This window comes from Procambarus clarkii, chromosome 9 (genome assembly GCF_040958095.1).
Source record: "Procambarus clarkii isolate CNS0578487 chromosome 9, FALCON_Pclarkii_2.0, whole genome shotgun sequence".
NCBI lineage: Eukaryota > Metazoa > Arthropoda > Malacostraca > Decapoda > Cambaridae > Procambarus > Procambarus clarkii.
In genome coordinates, this window is record NC_091158.1 from 52,406,600 (window position 1) to 52,425,231 (window position 18,632).

Genomic DNA, 18,632 nt, shown 5'->3' on the forward strand with positions numbered 1-18,632 from the left:
GGTTGAGCTCTGGCTCTTTGGTCCCGCCTCTCAACCGTCAATCAACAGGTGTACAGGTTCCTAAGCCTATTGGGCTCTATCATATCTACACTTGAAACTGTGTATGGAGTCAGCCTCCACCACATTACTTCCTAATGCATTCCATTTGTCAACCACTCTGACACTAAAAAAGTTCTTTCTAATATCTCTGTGGCTCATTTACGCACTCAGTTTCCACCTGTGTCCCCTAGTGCGAGTGTCCCTTGTGTTAAATAGCCTGTCTTTATCAACCCTGTCGATTCCCTTGAGAATCTTGAATGTGGTGATCATGTCCCCCCTAACTCTTCTGTCTTCCAACAAAGTGAGGTTTAATTCCCGTAGTCTCTCCTCGTAGCTCATACCTCTCAGCTTGGTTACTAGTCTGGTGGCAAACCTTTGAACCTTTTCCAGTTTAGTCAAATGCTTGACTAGATATGGACTCCATGTTGGAGCCGCGTACTCCAGGATTGGTCTGACATATGTGGTATATAATGCTCTGAAAGATTCCTTACACAAGTTTCTAATGGCCGTTCTTATGTTAGCCAACCTGGCATATGCTGCTGATGTTATCCTCTTGATATGAGCTTCAGGGGACAGGTCTGGCGTGATATCTTCCCCCAGGTCTTTCTCTCTCTCTGACTCTTTAAGTATCTCATCTCCCAAATGATACCTTGCATCTGGTCTCCTGCTTACCCCTATCTTCATTACATTACATTAGCTTGGTTCAAACTCTAACAGCCATTTGTTCGACCATTCCTGCAGCTTGTCCAGGTCTTCTTGAAGCCTCCAGCTGTCCTCCTCTGTCTTAATCTTTCTCATAATTTTAGCGTCGTCAGCAAACATTGAGAGGAATGAGTCTATACCCTCTGGGAGATCATTTACGTATATCAGAAACAGGATAGGTTCAAGCACAGAGCCCTGTGGGACTCCACTGGTGACTTCACGCCATTCTGAGGTCTTACCCCTCACTGTAACTCTCTGCTTCCTCTTGCTTAGGTACTCCCTTATCCACTGGAGCGCCCTACCAGTTACTCCTGCCTGTTTCTCCAGCTTATGCATCAACCTTTTATGGGGTACTGTGTCAAAGGCTTTCCGACAGTACAAAAAAATGCAGTCCGCACATCCTTCTCTTTCTTGCTTAATCTTTGTCACCTGATCGTAGAATTCTATCAAGCCTGTAAGGCAAGATTTACCCCCCCTTGAACCCATGTTGATGGGTTGTCACGAAGTCTCTTCTCTCCAGATGTGTTACTAGGTTTTTTCTCACAATCTTCTCCATCACCTTGCATGGTATACAAGTTAAAGACACTGGCCTATAGTTCAGTGCCTCTTGTCTGTCACCCTTTTTGTATATTGGTACTACATTAGCAGTCTTCCATATTTCTGGTAGGTCTCCCGTTTCCAGTGACCTACTATACACTATGAAGAGTGGCAAGCAAAGTGCTCCTGCACACTGCTCACTGCACAAGGCAAAGTCAGAGAAGATTTAGAGATCTGCCACCAGAATAGTCTTAGAACTGAGAGGTATGATCTACGAGGAAAGAGTATGCAAGCTAAACATCACAACACTAGAAGACAGAAGAGTAAGGGGAGACACAATCATCACCCACAATATTCTCAGGTGAATTGACAGGGTGGACAAAGACAAACTATTTAACATGAGTGTAACACAAAGGGACTCAGGTGGAAACTTAATACCCAAATGAGCCAGAGAGACATTAGGACACATAACACACACACATTAGGAGACATAACACACACACACACACTGTGTGTGTGTGTGTGTGTGTGTGTGTGTGTGTGTGTGTGTGTGTGTGTGTGTGTGTGTGTGTGTGTGTGTGTGTGTGTGTGTGTGTGTGTGTGTATTCACCTAGTTGTGCTTTCGGCGGTTGAGCTTTGCTCCTTGGTCCCACCTCTCAACTTTCAATCAATTGGAGTACCGATTCAGGAGCCTATTGGGCTCTATGAAATCTACATTTGAAACTGAGTATGGAGTCTGCCTCCACCTCATCACTGCCAAATGAATTCTATTTTTAAGTACTCTGACACTGACCAACTTCTTCCTAAAGTCTCTGTGGCTCATTTGTGGTAAATCGTGCCTGTGAGGCACGATTTACCATCCCTCTAGCAATGTTGGTGGTGTGTTACAAAGATCTTTTCCTTCAGATGTTCTTCGAGCCGTTTCCTGGCGATCTTCTCCTTCACCTTACATGGTATACGTGTTTGGGAGATAGGCCTGTAGTTCAGTGCCTCTTTGCCTGTCACCCATGTTGTATATTAGGATTACATTAGCTGTTCTTCCAGCTTTCTGGTAGGTCTCATGTTACCAGTGACCTGTTATACACCATTGAGAGAGAGGCACACTTAGTGCTTCTGCACCCTCTTTAGGGTGCACCGTCTGTCTGTGTGTGTGTGTGTGTTTTTGTGTATGTGTGTGCGTGTGTATTATCCTAGTTGTATACACCTAGTTGTGCTTGCAAGGGTTTAGGTCTGCTCTTTCGGCCCGCCTCTTAACTGCCAATCAATCAACTGTTACTAACTACTAACTAACTATTTTTTTATCCACACTCACACACACGCACACACACACACACACACACACACACATACACACACACACACACACACGCACACACACACACATACACACACACACACACACATACAGAAACCCTGCCTCACAGGGTTACTTGAATCCTGCCTCACAGGGCTACTTGAATTCTACGACCAGGCAACCAAAACAAGGCAAGATAGAAAAGGGTGGGCACACTGCATATTTTTGGATTGTCAGAAAGCCTTTGATACAGTACCACACAAGAGGCTAGTGAAAAAGCTGGAGATGCAGGCTGGAGTGAAAGGGAAGGTACACCATTGGATAAAGGAGTACCTAAGCAACAGGAGACAACGAGTCTTTGTGAGGGGTGAGGTCTCAGATTGGCGAGACGATGCAAGTGGAGTCCCTCAGGGGTCAGTCCTTGGACCTATACTGTTTCTGAACTATATAAATGATCTCCCAGAGGGTATAGAATCGTTTCTCTCAATGTTTGCTGATGATGCAAAAATTATGAGGAGGATTGAAACAGAGGATGATAGTAGGAGGCTACAAGATGACCTAGACAGACTGAGTGAATGGTCCATCAAATGGCTGTTGAAGTTCAACCCGAGTAAATGCAAAGTAATGAAACTAGGCAGTGGAAACAGGAGGCCAGACACAGTATACAGAATAGGAGATGAAGTACTTAATGAAACGGACAGAGAGAAAGATCTAGGAGTTAATATCACACCAAACCTGTTTCCTGAAGCACACATAAAAAAAAATAACGACTGCGGCATATGCGAGGCTGGCTAACATCAGAACAGCGTTCAGGAACCTGTGTAAGGAATCATTCAGGATCTTGTACACCACATATGTAAGACCAATCCTGGAGTATGCGGCCCAAGCATGGAGCCCGTACCTTGTCAAGCACAAGACGAAGCTGGAAAAAGTCCAAAGGTATGCCACTAGACTAGTCCCAGAAGTAAGAGACATGAGTTACGAGGAAAGGCTGCGGGAAATGCACCTTACGACTCTGGAAAACAGAAGAGTAAGGGGAGACATGATCACAACCTACAAAATCCTCAGGGGAATCGACCTGGTAAACAAGGATAAACTATTCAACACTGGTGGGACGCGAACAAGGGACACATGTGGAAACTGAGTACCCACATGAGCCACAGGGGCGTTAGAAGGAACTTTTTCAGTGTCAGAGTAGTTAACGGATGGAATGCATTAGGCAGTGATGTGGTGGAGGCTGACTCCATACACAGTTTCAAATGTAGATATGATAGAGCCCAGTAGGCTCAGGAATCTGTACGCCAGTTGATTGACAGTTGAGAGGCGGGATCAAAGAGCCAAAGCTCAACCCCCGCAAGCACAAATAGGTGAGTACACACATACACACACACCTAGGAAGCAGCTCGTAACAGTCCAACTCCCAGGTACCTATTTACTGCTAGATAACAGGGATATCAGGGTGAAAGAAACTGCCCATTTTGTTTCTCACCGGCGCAGGGAATTGAACCCTGGTTCACAGGATTATGTATCCAGCATAATGTCCATTCAGCCACCGGCGCCGCTGTGTATGTGTGTGTGTGTGTACTTGCCTGTCAGTTCTTGTCTATAGGGTAATGAGATCAAGTTCTTTATGCCCAACATACGAACCTTGTTGTATCCCTTAGTATTTCATTTTAAATATTATGATGTCCAAATAGTTTATCAAATTCAGCTATAGGGTTGTGGATGGAAAGGACTTCTTTAGCTTCTTCTTTCAGTGTATATTCTATTTCTTACTATCCGTACACTGTATATTCCTTTCATTCCTTTGACTCCTTAGCATTTCCTGCTTCCACTTGTGACCTTCTGTCCCAATTTCTCTCAATCTGAAGAAGCTGTCTTTGTTCACCTTGGTTATTCCCCTCAGTATCTCTGATGTTGTGATCATATCCCTTCTGTTACTTCTACATTCTAGGGTTGTGAGTCCCATTAGTTTATCCTCATCACATATCCTCATTTCTTGTCAGTACTGCACATTTAATTTTGGTATAAACAATGTGTTGAAGATTGCCTTTAAGGAGTCCTAATTTAGGTTTTAAATGCTAATTTAGAATTTAAAATCTATTATTTACTACCATTACATATGCTGCCTATTGCCTATTATGTGTGCCTTTGGCGTTAGTGCTGAAATGTTTTTCACTCAAATCATTCTCTCTTTCCAGTCAATGTAGTTGGCCTCTCGTTATGGTGTAGATGCATTCTGGTTCCTTTTCTTATTTTCCAATCATCATTATTTTACACCTCTTTGGGACTGAATTCCAGACTGTTACGGCCAGTTACGGTTTGTCAGTTCAACTAGTAACACTACATAGACAAAACACTGCCTTCTACCGACGCCGGCCACTTGTCCTCGCTGGGACAAGTTAGGAGTTCAGGACTGCCATGGGCGAACTGCCTTCAGTAGCTCAAGAGACCCTCCTCATCCCTTTTGCGGATATATAAGTCATTAGCCAGACAGAAAGTACACGAGGATAACATAGAATGACAGCATTTCACCGGGAAGAGAAAATATGATCAGATGCACACGATATCGCGTTGATATTGTTACCTCCCTCACCAGAGGGCAGTATCATCAAACCACCTCCTAAATGAGCTATGATCAGGAGCATTTCACAGATGGTGCTGACCTTGCCACACCTCCACCAACAGGTAGCGTTGTCCTTGTCACACCTTAATGAATCGGGGTTGGAGAGCAGGTCTGCAGATGGCGTCGATATCGCCGCACCTCACTCCTCAGATGGTGTTAAATTAATATCGGCACACAGACACCGTTTGCTCCTCCATGCCTGTAGTTTATCAACATCCTTCTATAATTTCCAGCAGACCTTTTTTTTTACTTTCCGCATCAGCTTTGGGAGGTCGTTGTGTCGGAAAATCCGACACCATTTAATATCATACAGACAGATAATAATTGCTGCTGTATTACCAACAAGTTACCCATAGAAAACGTAACTTGTAGTGGAATTACCGTCTAAAGAAAACGGGATATCATCACCACATACTATTATAAATCACCACCTATTTTGCTGGGAATTATTCTTAAATACATTAGTCTTTGGACTTTACCATCATAAAACATCTTATATAAATTAACTTAATTATCAATATTAAAGTAGAGTAAATGTGACCCTTCTATCACTTTCTGTCATGTGGACAATGTAAGCCAGGCGTCAGGGGAGGAAGGAGGGCAGCCATTGTTGATACTAGCCCAGAGGCTCACAGGAGCAAATACGGCTCCTGTTAATTTTACTTGGACGTAGTGTTATGGAAACCAAAGGTGTAACATTTTCAACACGCTGTCAACAAATCAAGTTAAGTGTTCTTTCCGAAACCCAGTATCTTTCATTTATGGCCATTAATGTCATTATATAGGGTGATCCGGTTAGAGCACGTGGAAGCCTCAAACTAAAGGTAATTAAGCCAGGTCTTCAATGTTCCATGTACAGTATTTTCTCTGATATAGCTTGTCATATATAGGTATCTGGCTTTACAGCTAGCGCCCTTTTGACAGGTCAAGACGAGGAAGCAAGATTTTGTGCACCAGTTACTGGGTGATGGAAGCTACCTCAAAGAGGATAATTTGGTGTCTACACCCTAGTTATACCTGGTGGACTAACCTGCTGTACTATAAGATAAGGAACCTTTTCAATGTATGTAGTTAATACTGTAGTTTGATTGGCTGCATATATATTAATTTAAACCCCCCTAATGTGTAGAGGATCGATTTGTGAGATTAAGAGATTATTGCAGAAATACAGTCCACTTATCATTATACAAATTGCTATCGAAGTATATAAATTAACGTAAATATAAATTCATATAAATTAAATAAATATAAATCTCACAGGTCGGTTCCCACACGTTGACATAAATAGCAGCATTTCGAGGATCAAGCCTTTTGTGTCCTACTTGCTATATTCCTCCTTTTTGTAACCGCCTCTCTGTCTATGACTTTTTGCTCTTTGTCTTTCAGCCTTTCAGGCATTTGTTTACCCAGTTCAGTGTTTACCAAGATATTTAAGCCTTTTTGACCATTCTGAACCAGACCCCCAGTACTTAGTGGGGTTCTGAGGAGACGAAAAGACGTGTTGGCCGTGCTCGGTTAAAATTTCGAAATATACCAGTTTTTTGGAGGGTTATAGTAATGGATCACTGATTACAGTCATCACAAAGGGTATAGTGACCCTCATGAAAGTTGAATACAGCCATTAACAATGGAACGTTAAGTTAAATAGAGAATAAACGTGTGACCACGTGGAAGCCAGTGCTACGAGGCTAAGGGATACCCGATATCCATGCACTGTCAAATATAGTGAACAATGATACCTTGAATAGTGAAGTGGAAAGTGTAACATAACACATATATATAAGTTGAAAGTGAAGGAGAACTGCACATGGAATATGATAAAATTACAAGTGCCAAAAGAAGCCAATGCACTAGGCTGTGTTTACACCAGTCACGAGGCCTACCCAGTGTATGGGACGTTCCTCAGTGATAATATACTGTGAAGGTATACTGTAAAATGGGAATGTGAATTTAGGAATTAGTAATAGTGAATACCATTGCAAACCAGGAATTAGGCAGAAAAGTCCATATGGTTATATAGGCAAACAATAAATCAATGTTTTAATTGAGGAACTGGCAACTGGTGGCATTCATCCCGCGAACTGGAACAACAACGGTCGACTGTACATCCCACTGTGACCATCTCCCTCTACTATATGATAAGTACCTTCCCATAAATTTTGAACAAATAACCATATATATAATATCATAAATATATACATATAATATTATAAATAGTAAAATTACTAAAGTCAGCATGGGATACATACGGTAAAGCACAAATACAATATAATACAATACATAAGATAATGGAGGTGTGTGGCAAGTGTTTTAAGCTTTTGGGAGACGTATTGTAGGCGTCAATTGTTACATCTGTAACACAAGATTTCACCTGATCTGTGCAGAATTATCTAAACCATGCACAAAAAGACATGGGATATACTTGATTTGTTACAATGACAGGTTAAAATGGGAAAACATAACCCAACTGACGAATGTCATGCCTCTGGCACACAGATTAACATTCACAGAAAAGCTACCAGCGATATATGCGGATTGTGAAAAATAGCACTGGACAGCAACCAAAACTCAGGAACCGGTGGTTTAGAGAGCAACAACAGTAGTGTGGAGGGAGAAGGTATTGTGGTACAAAACAACAGCTGGTACAAAACCAGGTAATATAAACAGTGAGAGCAACAGTGGAAAACAGTGCATAAACGTAGGAATTAGGACGATGAAAAGAGGTGGAAAATAAACAGGTGGCCAAGACAAGCACAGGTATAAATAACATGGAGAAAATAAAAACTGAGAATATTTGCAAAAATTACGCACAAGGAATCAGAAAATATTGGAAAAAGACACAAAATGCCCTTTTCTGCATCCTCGAAAATGCAGGGTTTTTTTTCTAGGGGTTCGTGCCATTTTGGAACAGAGTGCAGATAAACTATGTAAATAGCTTATATTATGTAAATAGAGTGCACCCTAAACTATGTAAATTTTCAATCAATGAAAGAAAATGTTAAAATCTTCAGTGGCCGGAATTCTACATGAGAGGTACACAGCGTTATAGATGGGAAGATCAATATGCTATTACTATATTTTTTTTAAATGGCAGGCATAAACAGAATAGAACATATGAGACAGAGGAATAGGCAGATAGAACCACTCCAGGGTTACAGAGGAAGAGGGTGATATCAACAAGACTGGAATGCAGGTCATTATCATTTACACAGGTACTACACCACACAACGCTCGTACTACTACCAACACTGGACGAATCACTACCAAAACAGTACACCCAGGTCCAGGGTGGAGAACTACCAAAGCCCACCAGAAGTGACATGCAGTATGGGAAATAATTTATATTTGCAAACATACAACGCCTAAAGTCAAAATCAAGAAATAAAGTTAAGTTTATAAATGGCCTTCTAACAGAACCGAACTCAATATTTGGTGCATTTACAGAAACCCACACGAAAGACTACATGGATAGTGAAATATGGATCCCATATTATATAATCTGTATAGTTGTGACAGAGTAATTAGGTCAAGTGGAGGAGAAGGTCTGTATTTTAAAGAGGAGCAGGAATGCACAGAGCTTCTAAACTCGTCCAATGAGGTGGTAGAGGTACTTGCGATCAAGATAGAAAATATAAATCTAATCATTATTCTAATATACAAACCGTCAGAGGCAACAGTTTACGAATTTCTGAGCAGATACACAAAATAGAGACTATTCTTGTTAACCTGCAAACCCAGTACCAAGTATTATATTTCTTGGAGACTTCAATCTACTCACTTTAAAATGGAGGATAGTAAACAATTTCTTTATAGCAGGAAATCAACCTGGAAATAACCAACCACAGGTCAGAGAACCACTGTGGTTCTGTGAAAAATTATCGCTCAATCTGCAGATTACAGAACCAACTAAGAACGAAAACACGCTGGACCTGATATTCACAAACAATGATAAGCTAATCAGAGACATTACAATCTCAGACACTATAGATTCGGACCACAAGATCATTGAAGTGCAAACTAACATAATAACGGTAGTATGTCCAAGAGAAACAACAAGCGAGAAGGTTTATTCAGTAAATTCAATTGTAATTATAAAATAATAGACTCGGAGAAAATATACAGGGACTTTTCAAACATTCATTGGGAAACTGTTGTAAGTAATAAAAACCCTACACAAGGAATAGAAAAACTGACTTCTGAAGCATATGAAGTGTGTCTCAAACACTTTCTGTCTCAAGGTATGTTTTTTGAGGAAAGCCAGAAAGAGGTCCAACGTAGAAAGAGAACGAAGACGACAATATAAAAGAAGACAAAAAATAACGGAAATGCTTAATCATACACGACTTTCTAAACAAAGAAGGAATAATTTAAATAATAAGGGAGATTGAAGAAATAGAACAGAGACTGAAGCATTCCTATCAGATTGAAGAAAAGCAAATAGAACAGAAAGCAATTCAAGAAATAAAGAAAAACCCTAAATATTTCTTCACATATGCGAAATCAAAAGCAAAAACCACTGCCAGTATTGGACCTATTCGTAGAAGTGAATGTTCATACACGGAGGATGATAGAGAAATCAGTGAAATCCTAAAAAAAACAGTATTAGAACATGTTTAGCACTCCAATAAACAACATGAAAGTGAAAGGTCCAGACAACTTCTTTATGCGTGATATTCTAACCCCTGTAAATATAACTGATATCAACACAAGCATGGACGATTTTGAAAGGGAAACTGACAACATACCCATGCACTCGGCCCCAGGTCCAGACTCATGGAATTCAAAATTTATAAAGAAATGCAAAGTGCTTGTAGCGCAGGCACTCAGTATAGTGTGGTGGAAGAGCTTGGGCACAGGGGAGGTAGCAAATACGCTAGAATCAGCAGACATAACCCCTCTTCACAAGGGAGGGAGCAAAGCATTGGCAAAGAATTATAGACCAGTTGCACTAATGTTTGACATAATAAAAAGTATTTGAGAGAGTGATCAGTAGTCAGATCACTACTCTCATGGAAACCAATTATCTCCACAACCCAGGCCAACATGGATTTAGAGCAGGAAGATCATGCCTCTCACAGCTACTTGACCCCCCTGACCTATGTGTTTAACAGATCTCTCGCCCTGTCCATGGAGGACAGAAGAAAATGTATATATGTTGGTTATCATATATTGCAAGTGTGCTAGCAATATTAGCACACATTTTAAATGTGTGGCCACGTCTGTGGTAAAAAAGAAAAGGCTACTTGACTACTACGACAAAGTCACTGAGGCATTAGAAGAAAAACAGAATGCAGATGAGGTATACACATACTTTGCAAAGGCATTCGATAAATGTGGCCATGGAGTGATAGCACACAAAACGTGGTCAATTGGAATAACTGGTAAAGTAGGACGCTGGATACTCTTTTCTGTCGAACAGAACACAATGAATAACAGTCAACCATATAAAATCGAGTCCAAGCACAGTAAAAAGCTCTATACCTCAAGGTACAGTCCTTGCACCAGTGCTTTTCCGTATTCTCATATCAGATAACGACTCAAATACTAGGCACAACTTAGTATCATCCTTTGCAGAAGACATAAATATCAGCATGAAAATTACCTCTGCTGAAGACATTGAAAAACGTCTAGCTGATATTAATAAAGTTTTCGACTGGCCAGCAAAAAATAACATGATGAATAAATTCCAGGTATTCAGAAACGGTAAAAATGAGAACCTTGAACGTAATAAAGGGTACAAAAGACAATCAGATCTACCCATAGTAGCAAAACAGCATGTAAAGGATTTTGGAATAATGATGTCTGACGACCTTACGTTTAGAGAGCATAACCAACCAAATATTGCATCAGCCAGAAAAAGATAGGATGGATTACAAGAACTTTCAAATCCAGATATTCCATCACAATGGTTGTACTCTTCAAATCACTTGTGCTGTCCCATCTTGAGTACTGCTCAGTACTCACTTCTCCCTTCAGATCAGGAGAGATTGTTGAAATATAAGGGAGTACAGAGAACATTGATGCAATAGAGCACCTAAATTATTGAGATCGTCTCAAAGCTCTTCAAATGTAGTCATTCATTAGAAAGAAGACGAGAGAGATATCAAATAACATAAACATGGAAAATACTGGAGAGCGAGGTCCCAAATCTACACGGTAAAATAACATCATACTGGAACGAACGATATGTAAGAAAATGCAGAATAGAACCAGTGAAGAGCATGTGTACCACAGGCACAATCAGAGAACGCTGTATAAACATCAGAGGTCCATGGTTGGTCAACTTCCTCCTAGCGAGTATAAGAAATATTGCCAGAAAAAAAATGAACATCTTCAGGAGAAAACTAGAGAGTATTCCAAGTCCCAGTGTTATTAAATTAATTGTATTGTGAATAAATTGTAAATAGCTGTTATGTGGTGGTGGCAGTGGCAACCAGCTACGGTGATGGCAGCGGTGGTGGTGGTGGTTATAGTGGTAGGGGTAGATGTGGTGTTATAGTAGTGGGGTAGTTGTAGTTGTGGTAGTTGCTGTCATAGTAGTGGTGGTGGTAGTTGCTGTCATAGTAGTGGTGGTGGTAGTAGTTCTGATGGTAGAGGTGGTCGTAGTGGTGGCTACCTTGGGGGTGATTCTGAGGATTAACGTCCCCGTAGCCCAGTTTCTGACCAAGCCTCCTGGTTGGGGGGTCTGGTTAATCAGGCTCTTGAATGCATATGAAACACAATCTGGTTGATTAGAAATCTTTGGAGGTGTTTATCGAGATCTGTCTTGGTCACGTGAGAGGCCGGTCAGTTATGGCCCTTATGTGTAAAGAAAGAATGTTGAAAAGTCTTGGGCCTTTAATGTTTATAGAGCTCCTTTTAAGAGTAGCTATTGCACCTCTTCATTTCAATGGGGGCTATTTTGCACATCATGCCATGCCTCCTGGTCTCATGTGATGTTATTTTCTAGTACAGACTTGGAACCAATCCCTCTAATATTTTTCAGGTGTAAATTATTATATATCTCTCTCTTGCCTGCGCTTTATAGAGAATACAGATATAAACATTTTAATTGGTCCCAAAAATGTTGAAGTTTTATAGTGGATTCCTGCAGTAAAGAATCTATGCCAATCTCTAGGTCGGCAATATCTCCAGCTTTGAAAGGGCCTGTTGGTGTGCAACAAGATTTCACTCAGAGTAGTGCACTATCATCTTAAAAATTATCATTATTGGTATAGCAGCCCTGGTCTGAGAGGTTCATGTTATCGAGCCTGGCCTTTTTCTGTTGTAACAGATAAGTGGGTTCTTTAAAGATAAATCCTACTGATATGATAATTCAAATATCCTATACATAGCTTTTTCCTTCTACAGTATGACTTTAGGGGCCCGGTGACGGAGGAGACTTTTCTAAATATGAAATATAGTGAAAACTTTTAAACAAATCTCAAATTATTTGGCATCTGCGTCCTGAAAATTTCATCCCAATATGTTATGAAATGGATTTTTTACGAACTTTTAACAAATAAATGCGTGTGTGACGAGCGGCAACCGGTACTGATAATAACGATAACACGTATTTACTGGCAATCAGGGATAAAGTGATACAAGCACCTGTTTGACGCACAAAGAATACAAGTAGTAGTAAGGGGTCTCCACAAAGCGGATATGTCCCTGGTGCCACCTGGACGGCCCAATTTCACACATAATAATGAGTTAGTATGTTATTATGCTGTATTATATTATTTATCATATAAATACATTGCCCAATGGTAATATTTCTTATGTTCCTTTGTACGAAAAGCTGACAACCTCTTTTTTTATCTCTCTCTCATTTGTTTCTATGCGGATTTTGTTGTGACTTCTACATCTTGGGGAATGTATATCTGGCACTAAGCATGTGAAGTTGGAACGAAATTGGTCAACATGTTAATCAGCCACAGGTGGCAGAAGTTGTTGCCTATAATATTTTTGGCCGATTTATTTACAGAGTTCATGCTCTATTCTCTTTGACTATTTTGGTTGTATTGATGAATAAAGAGCATATGAGGGCCTTATCACTTATATATGGACAATAAAGTCACTTCAATATATATGTTTCGTTATAAGAACATAAAAATATAAGAATGAAGGTAACTGCAGAAGGTCAATTGGCCCATACCAGTCAGCTCCGATTTATATCCACCTAATCTCATTTATATATATGTCTAACCTACTGTTAGATAGTTAAGGGGCGCAGTGTCTGTTTTACAGTTATCCCTAACGAGTCCATATATTATGTTTTTTGGGGGGTTATTTTTTTTTTACTTCATTTCAACAAATATTGACCTACAACTTTCACATGATCGAGTACGAATGCCAAGCAATGTTTATTAAAACATAAAAGACAATTCATTAATTAGAACTACCCATATTTCAATATGAGTAGTCAATAATTTCAACTTCAATTATCTCTAAAATAGGAATTTAACTTTGTGACCTGATAAAAAATTAAGTTTCTGACCGATTCGCACCATTTATACATATTATGTGCAAAGTTCTTAGATCTAAGGTCTCTATAACTTTGTTTAGTCAAAAAGCCATAACGTTTGGAGTTATAATTTTTTACTTATAAATCTGGCACATATTTGGATGGCCACATTGAAAAAATGTTTTACGGTAAACTATACTGTACTTTCAAACAATAATTTTATCAAAGATTCATGAACGTTGTATGCCATTCTGGCATATATATATGATATGTTCTCCAACTGCTAATAAAATAACAATTATTGACATTTTAAGATTTTTATCACTAATTTGAAATCGTGATTTTTTTTCATTTTTTTTTAACTTTTCTCTTTTCATGGTTTGATGTTGATCTATTAGAAAACGTTGGACCATTTACCATGAAGATTATTCACAACAAAAATTTAGTGTGTTTGAGGAAGTTTCGGTGCATCGTCACCTAGCACCTTAACTGTGATTTTATATAGTTTCCGTTTTTATATTTTCGTTTCTTTCAGAACGCATGAGGTCCATTAAACATATTATCTGTGGCATTTGAATGACCTGAACATCAGACTGGAGGTTTTCTGTGTCCTCTATATTGCCTACTCTTATCAAAATCCCAGTGCCATATGCAAAGGATGACACAGCACAATAGATTGTTTACTTGTATATGACTGATAAATGGAAGAAAACAAATACAGGAGCAAGCAGGGTACCTTGGGGGGACTGAGCTTTTCCCTCTGGATGATCCTGATTTTACTTTGTTAACTATTGCACTCTGATTTCTCTTCGTTTGAAAGTTAAGGATCCGTCTTCCCTTCTTTGCTAGTAATTACTTTGGAATGCTTTTGTGTGAACTAGCACCATGGTCACATTTGTCGAAAGCTTTTTACAAAGTCTGTGTATAATAAGTCAGCATTGTGCTTTCCTCTTGTGACATTTATTGCCATATCAAAGTGATCTAGCAATTGTGAGAGGCAAGAGCACCCTGTTTTGAAACCAAGTGGTCCAGGGTTATATAGATATTGCGAGTCCATGTGATTAGTGATCTTACTTCTTAGCAGTCTTTGAAAGATTTGTATGACAAATGTTGTTAGAGTCATTGGTCTATAATTATTCGTATCTGATTTACTACTTCCATTTAATGTGGCGCGATCTCCATTGTTTTGAGTACGTCAGGGATAACACCGGTATCTAGGCTTCCTATCCAACAGATACTTAGGGCCTGTGATGTGATGTTGTGCACGTCTTGATGAATGTAGAATTCCAGGAGTCTGAGTCGTTCTGTAGCCTATGTTTTTCATTCATTTCTTTGTTATTTGTAAACGTTCCATCACACTTGTTCAAGGTCCAATGCTATATGTAAATTTTATTCTAAATTTTGAACTTGAGAAGAAGAATTTTGTTATTCCTCTCTTTTGCACTTATAGTCATTTGTACTCTTTGCCTCTCCTGAATTATATGATTCTCTGCACCTTAAGCTCGAGCATTTCCATATCTCTACCTAGTCGTTGTTGGGATAGAGTGGCACATTTGTGATGTTCTGTGATTTATTTTCTTCGTATATAGAGGGAATGCCGTTCTCGTTCCAATTTGCCTTTTTTTTCTCTTTTTTCCTTAATGGTATGTGATTTCCACATATATCTTGTATTATTGTGCCTACGTTCTCGACACACTACATTAAGGTTGCATTATCTAGCTGTTCTTCCCAGCATATTTCTGCGTTGTCCGGGTTAATTAGTTCCCAATTAATCATTTTATTATTGAAATTTAATATACTGAATTCTCCTCATCTTGAAATTGAAATTGGCTGCACAGGTCTATTGCCCATGCTTCTCTGGACTTCCTATTAGGTTGTGATAGGAGTAACATGAATTGATAATCGTTATGACCTTAATGAGTTCATCATTGTTTGTGAAAATAAGATCTACGATGTTCTCCTTTCTAGTTTGTTCTACTATTTGCTGTTTAAAGGAAAACTCTCATACATCTGCATGAGTTCATGTGTGTGTGACTTCATTTAGACTTCTTCCTAAGATTGTTTCTGGAATGACTTTATTTGCCGTATTTTTTCCATTTTAGATGCCGTAAGTTGAAATCATCAACCATGATGATGGTGGTAGTGATGGTTGTTGTGCAAATAGTGTATTGGTAATGGCATTGGTGGTTATCTTGAGATGATTTCGGGGCTTTAGTGTCCCCGCGGCCCAGTCCTCGACCAGGCCTCCACCCCCAAGGAAGCAGCCCGTGGCAGCTGACTAACACCCAGGTACCTATTTTACTGCTAGGTAACAGGGGCATAGGGTGAAAGAAACTCTGCCCAGTGTTTCTCGCGGGCGCCTGGGATCGAACCCAGGACCACAGGATCACAAATCCCGCGTGCTGTCCGCTCGGCCGACCGGCTCCCTTAGTGGTAGTGGTAGTCATTTTGCAAGTGTTTCTTTGGTTTAGTTATACACAACAATTAAAATTTCCCTAAATGTTCATAGTTTTTTTTTAAATTAAATAATGCATCATCTACCTTCTGTAGGTACAACTAACTGACAACACTTTATCAGCTGAATCAAGGGAAAGTCAAAGGTTAAATGGGGATTCAACTCTGTTGTTCTTTCATAGGCTTCCTTTGAAACTTTTGTAACCTATATGACATCATCTACATATTTTGTTTTCATAAGAGAACTGGAAGAGTCTGTTATGGCCATGAAGATGTTACAAAGATGAAAATTGTGTGTAATGAAGATGTCGCCCTGTACTTCATGTAGGGATGCCGAATTCCCCAGTTGGTTAAATTAAAAATAAAACAAATGCAATAGTGTAAAACACTGAATTAAAGGAAGCTATAAGTGTCAGTATATAACTACTTACCTGCTGCTGTAAGTACCGTGTGAAGAAAAATGCGACAGCCACCGTATACGACACGAGGAATATCCTCATCAAGCCTCTTGGGTAACGACCTGTAATAATAATTTGTAATTATACAACAGAAGCTGATTACAATGCATTTATCAAACCATCTAAGTAAATAAGAGACTATATATATAAATACACAATAGTGGTTGATGCCCTTATGTGTTAATCAATCCTTTGGACATAATTGGGGACATCCCCTTCATGGTTACTTCCTCGTCGAGTATAATTTATGAAACCCTTCAATCATGGAGACGATGTTTGTCGGAATACAGATACACTTTACCCCACTTGTTGCTTCTGATTGGCTTTGCCATGCCCGCCACATCACTGCATTATTTGTGAAGATGGTCACCCTGCTTGTTAAAAATCTTATATTTATTCAAAGTTGAAACAAGCGATTTTTTTAAAAACTTAAGGTGAGCAAATATTAAACAAGACTGAACTGAAACCTAGGCATCTTGGGCTTCCATTTACCCTTTATTATCCTCAAGGAACTCGTCCAGCACCTTGACTCCCACCACTCCAGATCCAAGACATAAAGTCCACTCGCTCGTGAAAACGGCTTAACATCCATCTTGTCATAATCTCTTGGTGATCAACCAAGGCCGACAATTGCCATGAGGTCTGGGGACCGGACAGTACTCACACCACTCCTTCCCTGGCATCCAACCCGACCACCCGGGGTACTGACCTCGCTGTTACTCACTATACTGTGAGGGACGATGTTCGCTCGGCTGCCTCCCGCTCTCCTCATTACTCTGACGCTCAGCATAAAGGTCGAGAACATGAGGACAGAGACACAGATACATCAATGTTTGCTGACGATGCCAGAATTATGAGAAGGACTAAAACAGAGGAGGACAGCTTGAGGCTTCAAGAAGACCTGGACAAACTGAAGGAATGGTCCAACAAATGGTTGTTAGAGTTTAACCCAAGCAAATGTAATGTAATGAAGATAGGGGTAGGAAGCAGGAGACCTTATACAAGGTATCATTTGGGAGATGAAATACTTCAAGAGTCAGAGAGAGAGAAAGAGCTGGGGGTTGATATCACGCCAGACTTGTCCCCTGAAGCCCATATCAAGAGGATAACATCAGCAGCATATGCCAGGCGGGCCAACATGAGAACGGCCTTTAGAAACTTGTGTAAGGATTCATTCAGAACTTTGTATATCACATATGTCAGACCAATCCTGCAATATGCAGCTCCAGCATGGAGTCCATATCTAGTCAAGCATAAGACTAAAAAAGAAAATGTTCAAAGGTTTGCCACCAGAGTAGTACCCGAGCTGAGAAGTATGAGCTACAAGGAGAGACAACGGGAATTAAATCTCACGTCGCTGGAAGACAGAAGAGTTAGGGGAACATGATCACCACATACAAGATTCTCAAAGGAATTGATAGGTTGGATAAAGACAGACTATTTAACACAAAGGCTACACGCACTAGGGGACACAGGTGAAAATTGAGTACCCAAGTGAGCCATAGCGATATTAGAAAGAACTTTTTCGTTAACAAATGGAATGCATTAGGAAGTGATGTGGTCAAGGCTGACTACATACACAGCTTCAAGTATAAATATGATAGAGACCAGTAGGCTCTGGAAACTGTAAATCAGTTGATTGAGAGTTGAGAGGCGGGACCAAAGAGCCAAAGCTCAACCCACACAAGCACACAAACAAGGTGAGTACAACTAGGTGCGTACAACCGCATAACAGGTCTCCTACACTGTTCTCTCACAACTTATTCAAAATTAAGAAACTTTGATTTCTCCTAATTTAACTATAAAAAGATAAAATCACTTATATTGCAAACTATAGTGACTTCCTTGGCCACCAAACTGAAACACGTTATTAGAGACCCATTACTTAGTTCATTTCCTTCAGAGAACTGAAGAGCCTCCATGACTGACTTCCACAGACACACCAACGGCCCGTCCATCACACTTACTCCAACACCAAACTTCCTCCCTTTTAAGGTGAGTCATGTCTCTGGTCACTGTTAAGGTGAGTCATGTCTCTGGTCACTGTTAAGGTGAGTCATGTCTCTGGTCACTGTT